Source organism: Marmota marmota, unplaced genomic scaffold (assembly GCF_001458135.2).
Source record: "Marmota marmota marmota unplaced genomic scaffold, marMar, whole genome shotgun sequence".
NCBI lineage: Eukaryota > Metazoa > Chordata > Mammalia > Rodentia > Sciuridae > Marmota > Marmota marmota.
The window spans coordinates 17,096,747-17,114,166 of NW_025999999.1; the positions used below are offsets into that span (position 1 = coordinate 17,096,747).

The following is a 17,420-nucleotide window of genomic DNA, read 5'->3' on the forward strand; positions in this document are numbered from 1 at the left end:
AACGTGTTTTCTTTTCCTGGTTGCATTGCTTCAAATATTTCACTTCTTGAAGTAACCTTGGTTTGTTACCGGTAGATTTTTTTTGGTTTTGTTTTTTTGTTTTCTGTTTTGTTTTGGCTCTTTTTTATATTTTTTCCTTGTAAATTTTTGTTGTTGTTGTTAAGGTGAGAAAACCAGCTCCAGGAAAAAGAAAAAAAAGAAGGGGGGAAAAAAACCCACAAAACCCCACAACTTGGAGTTGTCAGAGTCGGAATGCATATCAGTTATGCTAGGAGACAATGAAAACATCAAAAAGAGCATACAAGCCATAAAAAATTCAGGTCCTCTGAAGCAATGTGGGACACGCTTGGCTGTGCTCCTCATTTGCATGGCAGTACCCACAATGCTCCGCCAGCTCCCAGATCTTTCTGAGCAGCCCCAGTGTCTGAGCTCTGGGGAACAAAGCGAAAGGTTGGAGCGTGCTTGTGCGTAAGAGAGGTACTTTTGTGTCGGCTCCGAGGAGTCGGGCGGGTGGGGGCGCGGGAACCTCTCCCACCGTGGTGATTAGCAGGCAGCCCTGGAGGGCTTAATCACCGTCCCTGGCCCTTTGTTTTGTGGTTCTGTTGTGGGTTTCTTACCTTCCTCAGCTGGGCTGTCTTCCCTGTCCCCAGATGCGCTGCACCGCGGAGGCACGCTGTGCTGTGCGGTGCGGTGCGGTGCGGTGCGGGCAGAGGAGGAGGCCCAGCCTCAGAAGCCCTTCTATTGCATTCCCTGGAACTGGGTTCGTGTGCAGTGTGTTTCCCAAACTGGTCGTCACCTCAAGGGTACAGGCAGTCCCTGCTTGGTCAGGTGAAAGCCGGATGCCACCTTGGCCGGATGCCGAGGGCCAGCGGTTCCCCTCAACCCTTGACCTCCACCTTCCTGTACCCAGTGTGCTTTTCCCTCCAGAACTCGCTCCTTGGGTCCAGCAGAGCCATTGTCTGGATGCTCCAAAGCCCAAGGTGGTTTGGGGTGCAGGCGTCAAATTAAGAGCAGATGCAAGAAGAGCTGGGCGGAGGCCCCCTGGGTGTGTCCCGCGCACCCTCTCCTGTTCTTTGCCAAGTCCGCCCCGTGGTGTCCCAGGCTGTGGAGGGCCTGGTGGCTATTATTCCACTAGTGATTTTTAGCATGACCAACCGTTCTGGGGCATTACAAAATACATTAAAAAAAAAATAAAAGTAAAGCTCGATCTTTGAGGTTGCTACCTGGAAGGTTTTTGTCTGGGTTTGTACTTTGATTTTTGAGCTTGACTTTTCTCAGTGCTGTAAAAGAGTTCTTAGGCTAGATTAATTTAGCAGTAGGAAGGTCTGGGCAGAAGAGTTAACGTGGGTACGTGTGGGCCCTCAACTGCCGTCTGCAACCCCCGAGCTTCAGAGGTAAGATGAAAGTCAGCCCCACCCAGAATTCAGAAGTGGGCTACCCGCGAGCCGGAGCCAGCAGACTTGTTTGTGCAGCCTCAACAGAGCATCACAACTGTGTTGAATCGCTTGCCAACGTTTTAAAAATCAGGAGTTTTGATGGCATTTCTTTAAGGTTCTGAAGATTGGGTGCATTCCTCATGGGAACCACCGGCCGGGGTTGGTTGACAGCGCCCCCTACAGGCAGACTCCTTTCCCACTAGGTCTGCAGTGGGCTCCGCCCCAGTCCCCCAGGTCTCTGCTCTTAGGCTGCACACTCCGCGCCCCTGAGTGCCTGTCTTGCAGGCCTCTGAATGCTCAACCTTCTGGGCTGCACTCCCAGGCAGAATCCCTAGGCTTTTCCATTTGCTATCTGTAGCACTGGCCCAGGGCTTGCCCAACCTCAGCTTTCCGCCTGGGCACAGAGAGAGGCAGCACCCGGGCTCTTGACTCACGAGAACTCCCAGCTTCTCTGTCCCAATTCCAAATCTAGCAAATGCATTTTTCACCTGCTCTCCCTCCAGGGGTCCACTCTGGCCTCCGACTCCTCTTGGCACATGTTTCTCTTCTACCTCAAGTAGTCTGGGGTGAGGGGTGGGTTGCAAGGTTTGGATTTTAAAAATTCTTTCCCAGATTTGTTGTGTCTAATTTGGGCTGCAAGTGGTTTTCGGTGTCAACGACTAACCAGTGTTTGGTCTGCACAGGCATTTCTGTTGAACTTGGATGGTGGTGAAAGCCCAGTTTCCCCAAATAAAGTCTAAATACATTCACACATTTATTCCCAGGTGCGTCTTTATGTTTCTGCCTGTCTCACCACACCTCAGACGTTTCCATGGAAGGGGAGGGTCCTGGAGAGAAAACGGGCAGGTAACCTGAGCTTCTAATGTAAACTTCGTCAAGACAAAAACACCAGCACTGACCCTGGACAAGGGTTGGTGGTCAAGATGCTTCCAAGCAGATGTTCACCTGAGCTTTGGGGTTGGAATTTGGTTCCCTGAAGACCTAAAGGATGGATAATGGGAAATCGAATAGGGAGATCAGAAACATAAGTGAAAGGACCACTTTAAAAAATGGTCCTCCTCCCCCCCAAATCTAGCTGGACCTTTCAGCCACACCTGCAGCACACCAATGTATGAGACGGTTATCGACACCGGTTTTAATAATGCTAATGCTGCAGGAGCCATTGATAAAGGGCTCATTGTGTGCTAGGGTCACTGCTGAGGGCTCTTACACACAGACTTCCTTAGTCCTCAGGATAACTCCATGAAATCTATATGTTATCCCCATTTTACAGACAAGAAAACTGTCACATGATTGAGTGATTTGCCTCTCTTGGAAGGCAGCTGTAAGAGAGGCTCGAGGTCCAGGGGCCGGGAGCAGCCCTTTCTAATTGGAAACTGCAGAGTCAGGGTCAAGGTACTCTCACTTCTCCAGGCCAGCTGGACCACAGAGCTGGGCCTTTAGTAGAAGTTAAATAAATGTCTTTTGATTAACAAGTGCCCCTGTCAATGATTTTAGGGCCTCTTGGAAGGACTTGTGGGAGAGGTGGAAATTGAGTGTGTGTTGTATCTGTTAAACCTAGACTTGCTGCTAGTAAGATATCTAAATTAACAGCTGCAAAGCCTAGAGGGTGATTGTGTGGCATACAGAATGAAGTCTGGAGGATTAGAATTCATGGTAATACGACACCTTCATGGTCATCAGGGATTCAGCTTGTTTTCTATCTATCTGTTCTTGGATCTTCAGCTCACAAATGAACAGGCCCAAGATCACCTCATGGTAACAAGACGGCTGCTGGAACATAGGTCTCACATCCACTTTCTAGGTAGAAATAAGGAGAACAGGGAGAAAGAACAGCCTTCCCAGAAGGCTCAATTGATTTCCACCAATATTTCACTGACCGCTTCTAATTGCAAGGGAAATTAGGAAATATGTTCATTTATCCTGACACATCCTTGATCTGAATAAAATCTTGCTTCTGTTAGGAGGAGGAAGGGAAGCACAGACAACCTTAGACTCTTTTTGCAAGATGGAGTCTTCCTTTTGGAGAAGGAGAAGGAAAAGAATTCATCAAGGCAACGCCTGTCTCATTCCTGTCCTGTGAGAGGCACAGCTTTGGAACGTCCTTTATCGTGACCTGACGATGTGGCCAATACTGGGCACCGGTGCCTTGGCACATAATTAGTTCCTGCTCTATTCAAACCCTCCTGCCCAGTGCTTGGTTGATTGCACTGACCTCTCCTTCGTTATCTGCAGCTGTTTAATGTGCCTCGAAGAACACTCGCCCTCTATTTGGCAATGAAGCCTCCGGTGAAAGACGGAGTCTGACAGGTATGAGGACAGGAGCTGGGCTGCCAGGAAGGTAGATGGACCGAGAGGTGGCTGCGGTCTTTGGTAAACATTAAGAATCACTCAGCAGCAACATAACTGCCTCTGGCTGATGCAGACCCGCCATTCCAGAAGAATCACTTCTGCTAAACAAAACACGGGAATTTCTCGCTTTTAAAAAAAGTCTACAAGAATCGGAGCTCCTGTGGAAGACAAGTGCCAAATCCCCACTCATGTGTTTGTTCAGCTTTCCCAAACCAAACAGAAGGTACCAGTTCTCCCAAGATGGCAGCCCAGCCGCCCGCAGGTGCTCTCAGACAAGGAGGGCGCCCTGGACACGGGAAGCTCCCTGTGTCTGGGATATTTTTCCAATTCCCTTCGGGTGAGGAACCCAGGTCTGCAGAGGGGAAGGCCTAGGGCTTCTCCTGCTCCTTCTTACTCTTGCACAACCAGCTGAAGGGGTGTGTCACCTCCTGAGGAAGCCTCCAACGTCCACCAGGCCTGCTGGTCTCGGCCAGTCCTTGAAGGTGGTGAGAGTATCCAGGACACCGACATCCATCCCAGTCTCTGTAGGAAAACCCACTCAAAAGCGGATGAACGCCTCATGTCATCCACGCTGGGAATTTTTACAAACATCTTCCATTCTGGCTTCACTGCAAACTCCATGAGAGCCAGGAATGTGTCCTCTCTCTCTCTTCTCACTCCTTGCCCAGAAGCAGAGCTCAAGGTGTCTGAGCTTAATGATCATACGGGAAACACCACCTCATTTCTTTCTGGAACCATGTGCAACTTGGCTTCTTCCTTCCCTTTGGTTCCCAGGTTCTTGACATATTTTCTCTTGGGTAATTTTTTTGGGGTATCCTTTTAGTGATTTAGATTATATATAGTTAATTGCATGTAATTGTAGATGACCCTCCATCAAGCAGTATTATACGGGGTCAGCATGTTCCCACATGCTCTCAAATAGACTAAACTGCTCTAACAAAGAGAACTCAAATATAGAGACTTCATTAAATAAAGTAGAATGTAATTCTCACCCACATAACAGTCTAAAGGAGCCTGTGGCAGGTGGACAGTTCGCTTCCTTAAAACATGACATCCTTATCTTGGTCCCTATCAGTGGCTCCTCTAGTTTTGATCTTTCCAAAGCCAGGGAGAAGAGGGAGAGGAAATGGAGGATAATGACTTCCTCATAGATATGCAATCCACAAGGTGTACATTTCACTTCTGCTCACATCCCTTGGATCCAAATGTGTGGCATGACTCTAGTTAACCTGCAAAGGAGGTTGGGAAATGTAGTTTCTGAACAACCAGATGTCAGGAGTTGGTGCTTCCAGATACCCAATGTTAACCTTCAGGATTTACAGACAAGAAGTTGGAGTCCCTGGCAAGACTCAGAAATCCTGAAATCCTAAGCTATTCTTAGAAGACGTCAATGGACTTCGTACCGTTGGCTTATTACAATGGACAGCTAGCAACATTGGTTTGATAAATGAGAAATATTCAGTTTAACAAATTTACAGACAACTATAGCCTGTAGCAAATAATTAAGCGTCAAAAAGAACTAGTGAATATTATTGTGTAATATTCAAATAATATAACATTTAGATCTTTTAGCAAAGTTCAAGTGCTACACATGGAAATTGCCAACCAAGGGCTTATTTTACTTCCCAAATTTGTTATTTCTGAGAACATTGCTAACAAGATTTGCGTAAAGCATACCTACATATAAATTTAATATTGATTTATTTCCAAGAGTGACTTTCCATTTCCAGTGATCAGGACCATCGACATGCACACTTATAGCAGGACCAGAGCCATGGTCCTAGCCAATCGTGATCCCCTATCTCCCATGTGCTCCTGTCCAGTCCCCATGATGTCATCCTTAACCTGTCAGCATTTCCAGCTCTTATCTTTGGTTTGACGTTGGTGGATTGAGCCTGTGTTGCTTCTAGGTTCGCGGTTAAGCTTTGATTTTTGCAGGACAAATACTTTTTCCATTAATTTCTTGACTAGTTTTTTCTTTTAGCATTTAGAAAAATGTAAACATTTCCCAACAAATGCTGGAAAGGAATTCCCACTTGGAAAAACTCGTCCAGGTGAGTAAGTGTGGGGAGTGGAGTGGAAAGCCCTATCCTCGAAGGCAGGAGAGGATGAGCACTGAGAGATGCCTCTCCTCCATGAGCTATTAGTGAGCTCAGTGCAAAATGAAATGTAGGGGTTCTTCATTAAAAGTTATTCAAAGTATCAAGGTGGTGCCCACGGAGCACTAAACCAAGTGCTGGGTCTTTTTAACTGTGGCATCCTGTACATGTGCACAAGTCCCACACCTATAAAGCTGACCCTGTCTGATACATCACATTATTTTAGAATCCTTGTTAGTATCACTTTTAATGACAGCCTAATACTCTACTGTGCCAAAATGCCATAATTCATATTAATTTTCCTGTATCCTTGACAAGTTTAGTAACTTAATTCAGCAGTCTTTGCTACCGTTTTTACTTGAACTTGGTGTTCTCCCTGAGCTGTGGAGCCTCACCCTGGACACCCCAGAGGAGCTTTAGACTGCTGCTGAGATGTGGCCTGCTACCTGCATGGCTTAGTGAAGGCCGGACTAGAAGACCCCAGGACCAGATGGGTGTTCTCAGGAGGAAGGCAGCCGGTCGTGGGCAGTATTAACAGGAAAATCAAGTCCAACCTGGATCAAGATACATCAGTAAGGGCAGAATGGCAGACAGGCAAATGAGGGCTATGCTCAGAGATGGTCATGTTGCCCAGCTGAGGTCAGTTGCTGTCCTTTGCTCGGGCAGCCTGGTTCTTCTCAGTGTGTCTCTGAGCTGATCTCTCTGGGTTTTAAAGAGCCCAGGCCTGTTCAGGCCATCTCTGTCCCTGGTGGATGACTGTCTCTCATAAGTGCTGGGCAGACCAGGAGCCCATGGGTTGGGGGCTACAGAAGGAGGGGATGGGCTGGATGACACATTTAGCAGGGCCAGGCCAGTATGACCAAGTGGGAGGCACTTCAGCATAGAGAGGAGAGAAGCCCAGGGGTGCCTTTGGAGCCGAGTCCTGTCCGGCACAGGAATTCCCAACCTGGATGACCTTGGGCAGCACACTTAGCTTCCTGTGCTTCTACTTCCTCACCTTTGTGGTGGGTTGATGGCTGACCTCGGGGCCATTCTTTCTTCTGCAAAGCGCTATACAGTAAATTTTTTAGACTTTAGGGGCCACAGGGGTTTTTTCATAACTACTCAATTCTGCTATCGTAGAGGAAAACAACCACAGGCCATCTGTAAATGACAAGGAGACCGTACTTACAGAAACAGGTAGCTCGCCATGCTTCCCCGACCCCCCAGCTACTTCACAGGACGGCTGTGCAATTAGAGACCGTGCATGCGAGCGCCTCCCCCAGGGGTGGGCACAGCCAGGGAGAGGGAGCGCTCTCCACTGACCCTCAGGCTGTCAGGACTGAGTTAACACCACGCTGGAGACGGCTTCCGCTTCCAGGGAAAGAAGATAGCCAAGAAGAATCCCGACAGCCCTTCAGACAGACAGAGTGACACACTTCTGTATTCGTCACTCTTAACTATTTTTGAAGATGGGCACTTCCCAGGACGTATTCACAGACGCATGGCTGAAACAGGAGAAGAGTCTTTGAGAACTTTCCAGTTCTTTTTTCCCCCATATTGTACCTCCTTTTCATCTCCCATTCGTTCCCTTCTTGAATGTTCTATTGTGGTGAGAACACTTAACCTGCGATCCATACTGTGGACGGATTTTGAAGTGCACAGTGTAGAACAGTGATCTCTGGGCACGAGGTTGTCAGCAGGTCTCCAGAACTCGGTCATCTGCTGTCACTGAAACCTCATGCGATGGGTGAGCCACGCCCCGTACTCCTCTCCTCCCCTCCCAGCCCCTGGTAGCCACAGTTCTGTTCTTTGCTCCCCTAAATTCGATTATTTTAGACACCTCTAGGTGATCGTAAAAGAGCCTCTTTCCTCTCCTATGTCATCAGCTTGGTGCTCCAAGGGAACACTGGGGAGGGACACTGCAGCCCCAGATCCCCTGGATAAGGGACAGGTTGGCGGAAGCTCAGAATAATGGCGCCCAGATGCCCACCCCCGCAGTTGCCTGGTCTGCCTCTGGTTTTTTTGCAGGCTTGCTCTGTTGGCCAGAAGGCAGGGGACACGGCAGCACATGCCCACCTGCAGTGATGGCTCTGTGCTCCAGGAAGGCGCTGATTTCCCCTGGGCTCGGCCACCTGGGGAAGCTGGAACTTGTGAACTCAGCCGCAGACGCAGGAGAGCCCTGGGCTGGGAGCGTTTCCGCGTTTCCAAGCCAACGCTGAAGGCTCGGGCACTGGTAGATGGGAAAGCCATTGATTTTTCTTGAGATAATAACTCCAGTGTATTTGTTCAGTGTCTTTCAGAACCAGAGCCTTGTCTGATTTTATTTCTGTTTTGTTTTGGTTTTAGTTTGTTTGCTCTGAGAGGAAAAAAGTGAACTGACTAAAGTCAAAAATCTCAGTGTTTCTTGTTCAGTGGCTCCCAGGGTCAAACGGTTGATGTCCTCCTGTTAAAAGCACTGGTTCTGCAACATGACTCTAATGAGCACCTACTGTGTGTTGTCATGGGCAGGGAGGGCTTTGGGAGGAGCATGAGGTCTGGTGGCTTCTGAGAGGGCAGCCTGGCTCCTGGAGTCCATAGTCCCTCCCCAAGTGGCCTCTAAGTCCTGATGACAGTCCTCTGTCAAGAAACCAGTCAGTCCCAGACAAAAATTCCTTGGGAAACTTAGACCCAATGCTCAGCAAATCCTGTGTGTTGTCTGGCCTGATGTCTCACTTCCTGTTTCCAGTTCTTGCCTGATTCCCAGAAAGCAGGTCTCTTTCCTTCCTGTCCATCAACGGAAGGAAGGAATGGGAAGCCATGGAACATGGCGCCCAATACTTTCCACCTGAGGCAGATTTTGTCTTCCCACTGCCCCAGCTTGCAAGACAATGATGCCTGTGTAACCGATGGAGACTGAGGCCCCAGAGAGTATTGGCCTGGCCTGTGGAGCCAGCTGGTCGGCAGTGGAACCTGCACTCATCCCTCTGCTGAGTGGCTCCCACCCACACCACGGCTCCCTGACTTCTGTGTTCCCCGAGGGCATCTCATCTTCTCCTTTGGGCCCTCCACCCAGGCCTTTCAAAACCAAGTAGCATCACACTTTGATTCAAGTGGGTTATGAGCTCCCATTTTTACCCCATACACAGATTGCAGAATCACATCAGTTACACATCCATTGATTTACATATTGCCATACTAGTGTCTGTTGTGTTCTGCTGCCTTTCCTATCCTCTACTATCCCCCCTCCCCTCCCCTCCCCTCCCCTCTTCTCTCTCTGCCCCCTCTACTGTCATTCATTTCTCCCCCTTGTATTATTTTTCCCTTTCCCCTCACTTCCTCTTGTATGTACTTTTGTATAACCCTGAGGGTCTCCTTCCATTTCCATGCAATTTCCCTTCTCTCTCCCTTTCCTTCCCACCTCTCATCCCGGTTTGATGTTAATCTTCTTCTCCTGCTCTTCGTCCCTACTCTGTTCTTAGTTACTCTCCTTATATCAAAGAAGACATTTGGCATTTGTTTTTTAGGGATTGGCTAGCTTCACTTAGCATAATCTGCTCTAATGCCATCCATTTCCCTGCAAATTCTATGATTTTGTCATTTTTTAATGCAGAGTAATACTCCATTGTGTATAAATGCCACATTTTTTTTATCCATTCGTCTATTTTTGGGCATCTAGGTTGGTTCCACAGTCTTGCTATTGTGAATTGAGCTGCTATGAACATCGATGTAGCAGTGTCCCTGTAGCATGCTCTTTTTAGGTCTTTAGGCTATGTAATGTTTTGAACAACCAACAATAAAAAATTAAAAAAAAAAAAAAACCAAGTAGCCTCTCACCACAATGCCCTTGGTGGGTCAAGAGTGCACTTGTATTCAAAGGACCGCTCCTCTCCCTCCAGATCATCCATCTTCTGGGGAATCACCAAGGCCCGAGGCCGTTCCTTCTCCCAATATGGTCCCTGGCCCAGCAGCAGTAGCAGCAGCCCTGAGGAACTTAGGGGAAATGCACATTCCTGAGTCCACCCCAGACCCACCGGCCCAGAACCTCCCAGCATAGATGCAGGAATTGTGTTTGAATCCCCTCTCCGGGTGGCTCTTGCCACGCTCTGAAACAGAGAGCCGCTGGCTCAGATTTGATGCCCCGTGGGCTTGGATCATAGAAAGGATGGGAAAGGGGGTCATTTTTGTGTTCAAAAATTGGCAAGCAGCGCGTGTGCTATTGCTGTCTTAGAAATTCATAAGGGTGCCGTGTATTCAAGACCAGGAAGAGCTTTGCAGTGGGAAAACCCATCAGTTTGACTTAACTGGCTCCTTCTAAGCTAAATTTTTCCCTTAAACATATTTTCTTTTGCAAAATGCCTGTGGCTTTTTCAAGGAAGCAGTGATGATCGGCACTTGAGGAGGTATTGATCAACGCGTTCCCCACCTGCGCACGGCCAGAGCTGCATCTCCAAAAGCCACAGCAGACACTCAGGAACATCATGCAGATTCTTTCTTTCTTTTTTTTTTTTTTTGAGAAAATCACTTTGGGATCCGCACAGACCCCACTGTTGCACAACTCTAAGGGACAGAACCACATAAACAGGGCCCCTGCAGTCAGGTGGCACTGCAGCCTGGACCTATCACCAAATATTGAATTAATGAGAGACTGAGAAAGTTTCCACCTATCAGAGATAATTTAAAATCTAGGGGTTTGAGGAGCCCAGGGAGAGAGATTCCAAGATTTTTAACTCTTTTAACTATGTGAAAAAAATATTTCAGGATGAATTTTGCCAGTTGTAACTATGCCAGTAAACACCATTGCATCGAATAGAGTCCTATTTTTCTCCTTGAAGCAGAGTTTGTCTTACATTTTCAAAGCTCTTAATAAAATTATGTGGTATTTAGTAGCCTCTTTCGCCCCTGCCTCTAAAGACAACCAGAGAGAGTAACGGCAAGAAAATTTCCCAACTTGGAGGTTCCTCCCCTCTGGTTGGGATGGCAAGTATCTAACAGAAGAAGGGAATTTGTTGACACCGAAGTCACTGACCAAATGTTGAAGATGATATCCAAGCCCATCCACCGACAGAGGAGCCGGAATGCAGATGTGACTGTGGGCTTTCTATTTCCATGAATTAATTTAAGAAAAAGAAGAAAAATAGGGATTTTGTGTCTTCTTTGTGGTGCCCTAAGAACCGCATGTTTAATCAGGAGATGTTTGCCATTTCCAGGCCCCGGGCATGCCTGAGAAATGCCCCAAATCCCTTTGCATTAGATGCTGGTTCCAAATGCAGCAGGGAGCCAGGAATATTAGACACACATAAAAGTTGGTCATGGGGGAAGGTGAGCAAGGCCACCTTTGAGTTCCCTTCCGCCTGGCAGGTGCCTTTCTTTTCTCTTATTTTCAAACAAAGTTTATAATTTTCTCTTTTATAAGAAGAATACAGTCTCATTATAGGAAATTTCAATAGAATCGTAAGAACTGAAGAAACCCCCCTTCACCCAAGGAGCATCACTATTAACAGTCTCAGCTATTTCCCTCTAGTCTTTCTCCCACGCATTTTAGAAACAAAATTAAGGTCACACCAAACATACCAGCCTGATGTCAGGGTGTTACGGTAGAATCTAGGAAGATGACCTTGCTCGTCATAATGACCCTGGGACCTAGCTCAGAGCCTAGCAGTAAATGTTGCTGAACAGAACGGCAGGGGACAGTATGGCACCCAGAAGATGCACCAGTGCTCCTGTGACCTGCCCTTGGAATCACCGTGACAGGCCATGCTGGGATTCTGCTCTGCTCACTTTTTCTAGACTGGGATTGTCATCTGTTGCAGATCCTGTCATGGATCCTACCATTTCCCCTCAGATTTCCCCAGAGGCACCTGCAGATAGTCCCTGGACAGACTGCTGGCTTCCAGTGTCACCTTTCTGAGCTTGTTGACTGGCCATGGGGGCATGCTTGGTCTACATACATGTGGGGTAGCCTGGGTGTGCCAGTGATATTGTCCCCAAGCGGTTCTCCACCCATGGGACGCGAGCGGATGGACAAGTGTCCCAGTTTCTTGCTGCCCATCACGTAGACTTTCCTCTCATCCTTGCCGCCCACATTCCCCACTTCCTCTGGAAATGGCTTTGGGGATCACCTTCCAAACGAACCATTCGCACCAGACCCTTATCTCAGGCTTTGCTTCTCAGGACACCAACCAGGTCAGCGACTTTGCACCCAGACTCCGCAGCAGAATTGCTGGGCTAAGCGAGGATGAGTTGTTTAAAGATTCAGGATGCATGTTGATGGGCAAGTAATTTCCAGGTGGGGGTTTTCAGAGCTCTTCTACTAACCCTCGACTTTACTCTGAGTATCTGGACCCTGAGCTGAACCCTGAAGAAGAGGGAAAAAGTGAAGCCCGAGCCCTGAGCCTCCGGGTTGCACTGGAGGATGGTCCCGAAGTTCACTTGAGTTCGCCCTTGATGTCGCTCACTTCTCTGGGTGGTTTGCCTGGCTTGGTTTCCCTCCGTGTTCCTGGACAGAGGCCAGTGGTTATAGGATGTTCTTCTTCTTTTTTTGTCTTTACAAATGGAAGAGGAGGGGGAATGGAATGCAGTGGAGAAAGACTCTGGGGGGAAGGACAAGCAAGAGGTTGCTTTGGAGCATGTCAGCCTTGGGTCTCCGTAACAACCAGAGTCCGGTATTTTCAGAAAGAATGAAAAGAAATAGACTGGACTGTAAACTGGGATTTGTCATCATGAAACCCCTGAAGTCGGTGAGGAGGGTGCACAGTTGTGTTCCAAAATACAGCTGCATGTTTGGGGATCGTCATGGTGACCTGAAAGCACGTTTCCTCCAGGGACACCTAGGAAGGAAGTTTCCTGCTGGCTTCCCGCTGGGGCTGGGGCTGGGGCTGGGGCTGCACGTGGAGACAGGACCCGGTCTGTTTTGCTGAAAATGACCAACAAATGGCTCTCTTTTGCCTAGTATTGCCTGGACGTTCCAAGAAAGCAGGGTCAGCCATTGCTGGAGGGACCTGGAAGATAGAAACTTGAGCACTTAGCTTTGGTGTCCTGGTGAGGACCCAGATTTTGCTATTTGTGCCCCCCTCTCCTGAAAACCTCTCCCTAAACCCTTCTCCCGAAGCCTGTCCCTAAACCCAATCCAGGCGGTGCTCACCTTCCCCATCCTGCCTTCCCTTTTCAGAGCTACTTTCTGGACCCAGTTTATACGTAGCCCTCTCCCTTCTCCTCTGAGAATAAACCGTCCATCCTGGCCTCACTGTTTCCTGCGACAGCTCACAGGCTCCCCTGAGTTCATCAGAGACCCAGAAAGGTCCACAAATGAGATCAGCTTCTTCTCAGGGGGTGACATTGAGGGAATGGCTGTGGATTTTCATGCACTATCATGACTATTTTTTAAAAATGGCAAATGGGTTGACAACGCCGCTATTTGTGAGTGATTGTTGGGTAGATCCTTTAAGATCCCTTGAGCTCATTTTCCTACCTTGCCCAACGGGGTCTCTAGCACTTCACAGGCTCCTGGCTGGGAAGCGAACCAGATGCCCTGTGGTTTTCCTGGACTTGCAACATGTTTGCTCTTTGTGAGGAAGTGGAAGGTGTGGGCCCAGCCCCACGGCACAAAGGAGGGTAAACTGAGGCCCGAGCAGCAACGATCTGGATGCCAGCTGCTCTGGATCTCCTTCTGGAGTCTCCCGGTCAACTTTCAAATGACCTTGAAGGAAGACCTGCGTTTCCGGGCCGCCAGCTGAGCGCTCCCACCACAGGGAAAACCCACCCCCTGTCCCCCAGGGTGGGTTGTGAAGGTTAATGAATTGGTATTTGTGAAGTGCTTTGAGATCCGCGGATGAAAGGGCCTATGAAGTCAAAAGCATTCGGGTGATTATTAAATTGCCTTGCCCGAGGTCAGACAGCGCAGGACTAGGGGAGTTGGAAAAGGAAGACATGCTGCCTTTCTTCCCGTCCCCTGCCAGAACAACTAAGACCGTAACCTGCTCTTGTTAAGACGGGCGTCCCTTGGTGGGTGGATGTCCTCGGGCCTCACATCCTGCCTCCTTTATTCCCGGGCACCCTGTTAGGACCAGGCTTGCCTCTCGCAGGCCTGGCTCATTGGAATGCCAGGCAGCTCCTTGGCTCCTGGGGAGGGCTCTGCTTTCCGGGGCTTTCAGAAGCTCAGGGAAGCTGTTGAGTGAGGGACCGAGACCCACACTTGACCCCGAGACCCTCCTTGAGAAAGAAGGGGCCATTTCTCTGCTGCCCACTGGACATCGAAATGAAGGAGCCCAGCGCCGGCTGCCTTGGGTCGGTTCCACGCACACCCGCTCTTTCCTGTATTCCATATTCTTTTCTCTATATTTTTTTTCTTTTCCATTCAGCCAGCCTGGCAGTTGCAATATTTGTTTTACAAACATCTCCTCCATATTTCTGTCTTTTCCTTCCCCCACGGTGGCTGTTGTATAGATAGCTCATTGCAATTCAGACACCTGTCACTTTCGGATGTCAGTGTGGCTGTTGCCACGCTGATTAGTTAAGATGAAGAAAAAAAAATACAGTGCCATATAAATAAAAAATTACAGGCTGTCACATTGTTTAAAGAGGGCCCACCTCCCAACGCCAGATCTGGGCAAAGTGGCGTTCCCTCTGTTTCCTGGGTACCGCCGCTAAGAGGAACGCTTAGAACGTCTTGTTTTTAGTGATTAAGTGGTTAATGATTTAATGAACTAAAAAAAAAAATCTCATTTGTTGCTTCCCTTGGACTTGGAAAAAACCTCAAAGAGCTGATTTTCTGTGTACCTCAGTCCAATATTGCTACCTGCTGGGTTACGAACACAGTCTCTAAATAAATTGCTAGTGGCCTTAGGCGGGTAGAAGAGTCTCTCTTTGATCCGGCTGGAGCGGATGAAGTCAAATGTTCAATCAATCAATCACATTCATAACTTGCAGCTACAATCGGGCTGACAACGGCCTATTATTTATTTTTAAAATCATATATTTCATTATTGCAAAACACACAGGCTCTCACGAGGGGGAAGAGACTAAATTATTGATAAGCCTTATAGATGACGGAGTTTGTTGTTTCTGACATGCTTGTCACTAACTATTGTCAGGAAGAATTTACTAAGATGTAGAGTCGGGAAAGTTGGCCAGGAATGTATGTCGTGCCAAAGCAGAGATGGGAAGAGGAAACTCTAATGGTCCCTCTCTCCCTCTTATTGAATTCTTGTAGGTAAGAGGCAGCTGAAGGCAGAACAGGTTTCTATTGTAAAGCAAGACTTGAAAAGCCCCCAATTTGATTGCTACAGAGCAGGAGATTTGGTTCTCAAAATAGCCATGCGTTTGGGAAATGAATTTTTGCTGGTGTCTGTGCATTCCTGGAAATAACAATTGTAACTCTCCAGAATTCCCACATGGACCAGGGCCAGGCATATTTATTCAATATTGTGTGTTGGGGTGGGGTGGGGGTATGGGCGAGTGCAGCCTCAAGTAACAGGCGCCCAGAGGAGGCCATTTGGACTCCCCTTGCTTTGGAGGTGGAGAAGAGGGGAAGATTTCCTGCTGCACCCCCATCATGCTCCCTGAGATGGCAGGGCATTAGGAATGGGGCCCCTTCCCTGGGCCTGCAATTGGACTTCTCTAATGGGCTTAGGGGAAGGAAGGATGGTCAGGAAAATGCTGACCACTCCTTTCCGTGGGCGTCTTCATTTTCTGGGTTCTGGGTCATGAGCAAGCTGAGATCTTAAAGCTGTACAACCTCTCATCTGAACAGCGAGGGGCTGGAATGGAAGACCCCCCGGGCCCAGCACTGTCACCTGGCTCTCATCTCCGTGATAAGGAGGACACCGTCCCTGGAGGTGCTGGAAGGAAGAGCCCTCTGGACTGAAGGAGAGGGAGGTTTTTTTTTTTTTTAAGGGAACTTCAATGCTCACTCATACAGATCAAATCTTATTAGAATGAGTTCCTTAACATTTGAACAAAAACAGCTGTGGAACCGAACATTTCTAATACCCAACCCCCACTGGATACCCCCTGGAACGTGAGGACAATGAACATAAAATCGAAGCTCCTTCGGAGGTCTGGTTGAGATTTGACTGGTATTCCTAACTTATTTGCTGAGTTCAAGCTGATCTCCCAGTTGCATGGATGGGGTGGGACAGGGCTGTGTGGGTACCCTGAACCAGTCTCCTTAAAGCCAAAGTAGCCTTGGAGTCCACTGTCCAACTTCTCTCCTCTCAGCTCCATGGAGAAGAAAACGAAGAGTCAAAGGAATCAGAATCTGACAGCTAGCATGTGGCAGGTGGGGAAGCAGATCCTGCCTCCAACCCTTTCCCTAAGGTGAAGCGGAAACCGAAACACACAGGAAATAAAAAAAAAGAGGCATCAGGTTGCCCAGTCAGGTGCTCTGTCTTCTACGTGGTGCTGATTTCTAAGGGAACATTCCCGTGCCCTGGTTTGGTTTTAAATCAGTAAACTCCATTTAGAATCCAAACAACGAGAAAGCTCACTTAGCATGTGTTTTTTTATTTATCTTTTTAAAAATGTATTTTTTTAATTGGTGCATAATAATTATTCAAATAGGAGTTTTACTGTGGCATATTTAAACATGCACATAACATAATATGATCAATTTCATTCCCCTGTATCACTTTCCCTTCCCTCCTCTCTGCTCCCGGTCCCCTTTCTCTGCCCTACTGGGCTCCTTATATTCATGAGACACCCCCCCTCTGACATACACACTTAAATTTTTTTTAAATCTCTAGCTTCTACATATATGAGAAAACATATCACCCTTGATTTTCAGAGTTTGCCTTATGTTATTTAACATGATGTTCTCCAGTTCCAGCCATTTTCCTGCAAATGACATAATTTCATTCTCTTTATGGCTCTACAAATCTCCATTGCACATATAGATCATTTTCTTTACCCATTCATGTGTCGACAGGCACCTAGGCTGGTTCCGCAACGTGGCTCTTGTGGATTGTGCTGCTGTGAACATGAGTGTGTATGCCTGTATCTCTAGAGTATGCTGACTTTATTTTATTTTTGTTTTGGGTAAAGACTGAGGAGTTGCAAAGTTGGATCATACAGTGGTTCCATTCCTAGTCTTTTCAGGAACTTCCATGCTGGTTTCCATAGCAATTGTACTAATTTAGATGCCCACCAACTGTGCTTTTTTTTTTCTTCCTTGCATCCTCACCAGCATTTATTGTTATTTGTATTCTTAACAATTGTTGTTTTATCTGGAGTGAGATGAAATCTCAGTGTAGTTTGATTTGAATTTCCCTGAAAGCTAAAGATGTTGAACATTTTTTTCATATATTTATTAGTCATTTGTACTTCTTCTTATGAGAGATATTTGTTTAGTTCTTAAGAATAAATCAAATCAAAGATGTGAAAGACCTCACCAAGGAAAGTTACAGAACACTGTAAAAAGAAAGAAAAGAAGACACTAGACTATTAAAAAAAAAAAGACCTCCCATGTTCATGAATAGGCAGAATCAATTTTTTTAAATGGCCAAATTACCAAAAATGATCTACAGATTCAAATGCAATCCCCATCAAAATCCCAATGACATTCTTCACAGAACTAGGA

The 17,420-nt window shown here is 47.5% G+C and overlaps 1 long non-coding RNA gene across 1 annotated transcript; it reads left to right on the forward strand.

The window, feature by feature from the left end:
• The first annotated feature begins 417 nt into the window (after nucleotides 1–417).
• On the forward strand, nucleotides 418–8,972 carry LOC125617998. Its single transcript, XR_007349204.1, has 4 exons — nucleotides 418–468; nucleotides 2,201–2,282; nucleotides 5,773–5,842; nucleotides 7,898–8,972. It is a non-coding gene; the product is annotated as an uncharacterized LOC125617998 (long non-coding RNA).
• Nucleotides 8,973–17,420: the final 8,448 nt, after the last annotated feature.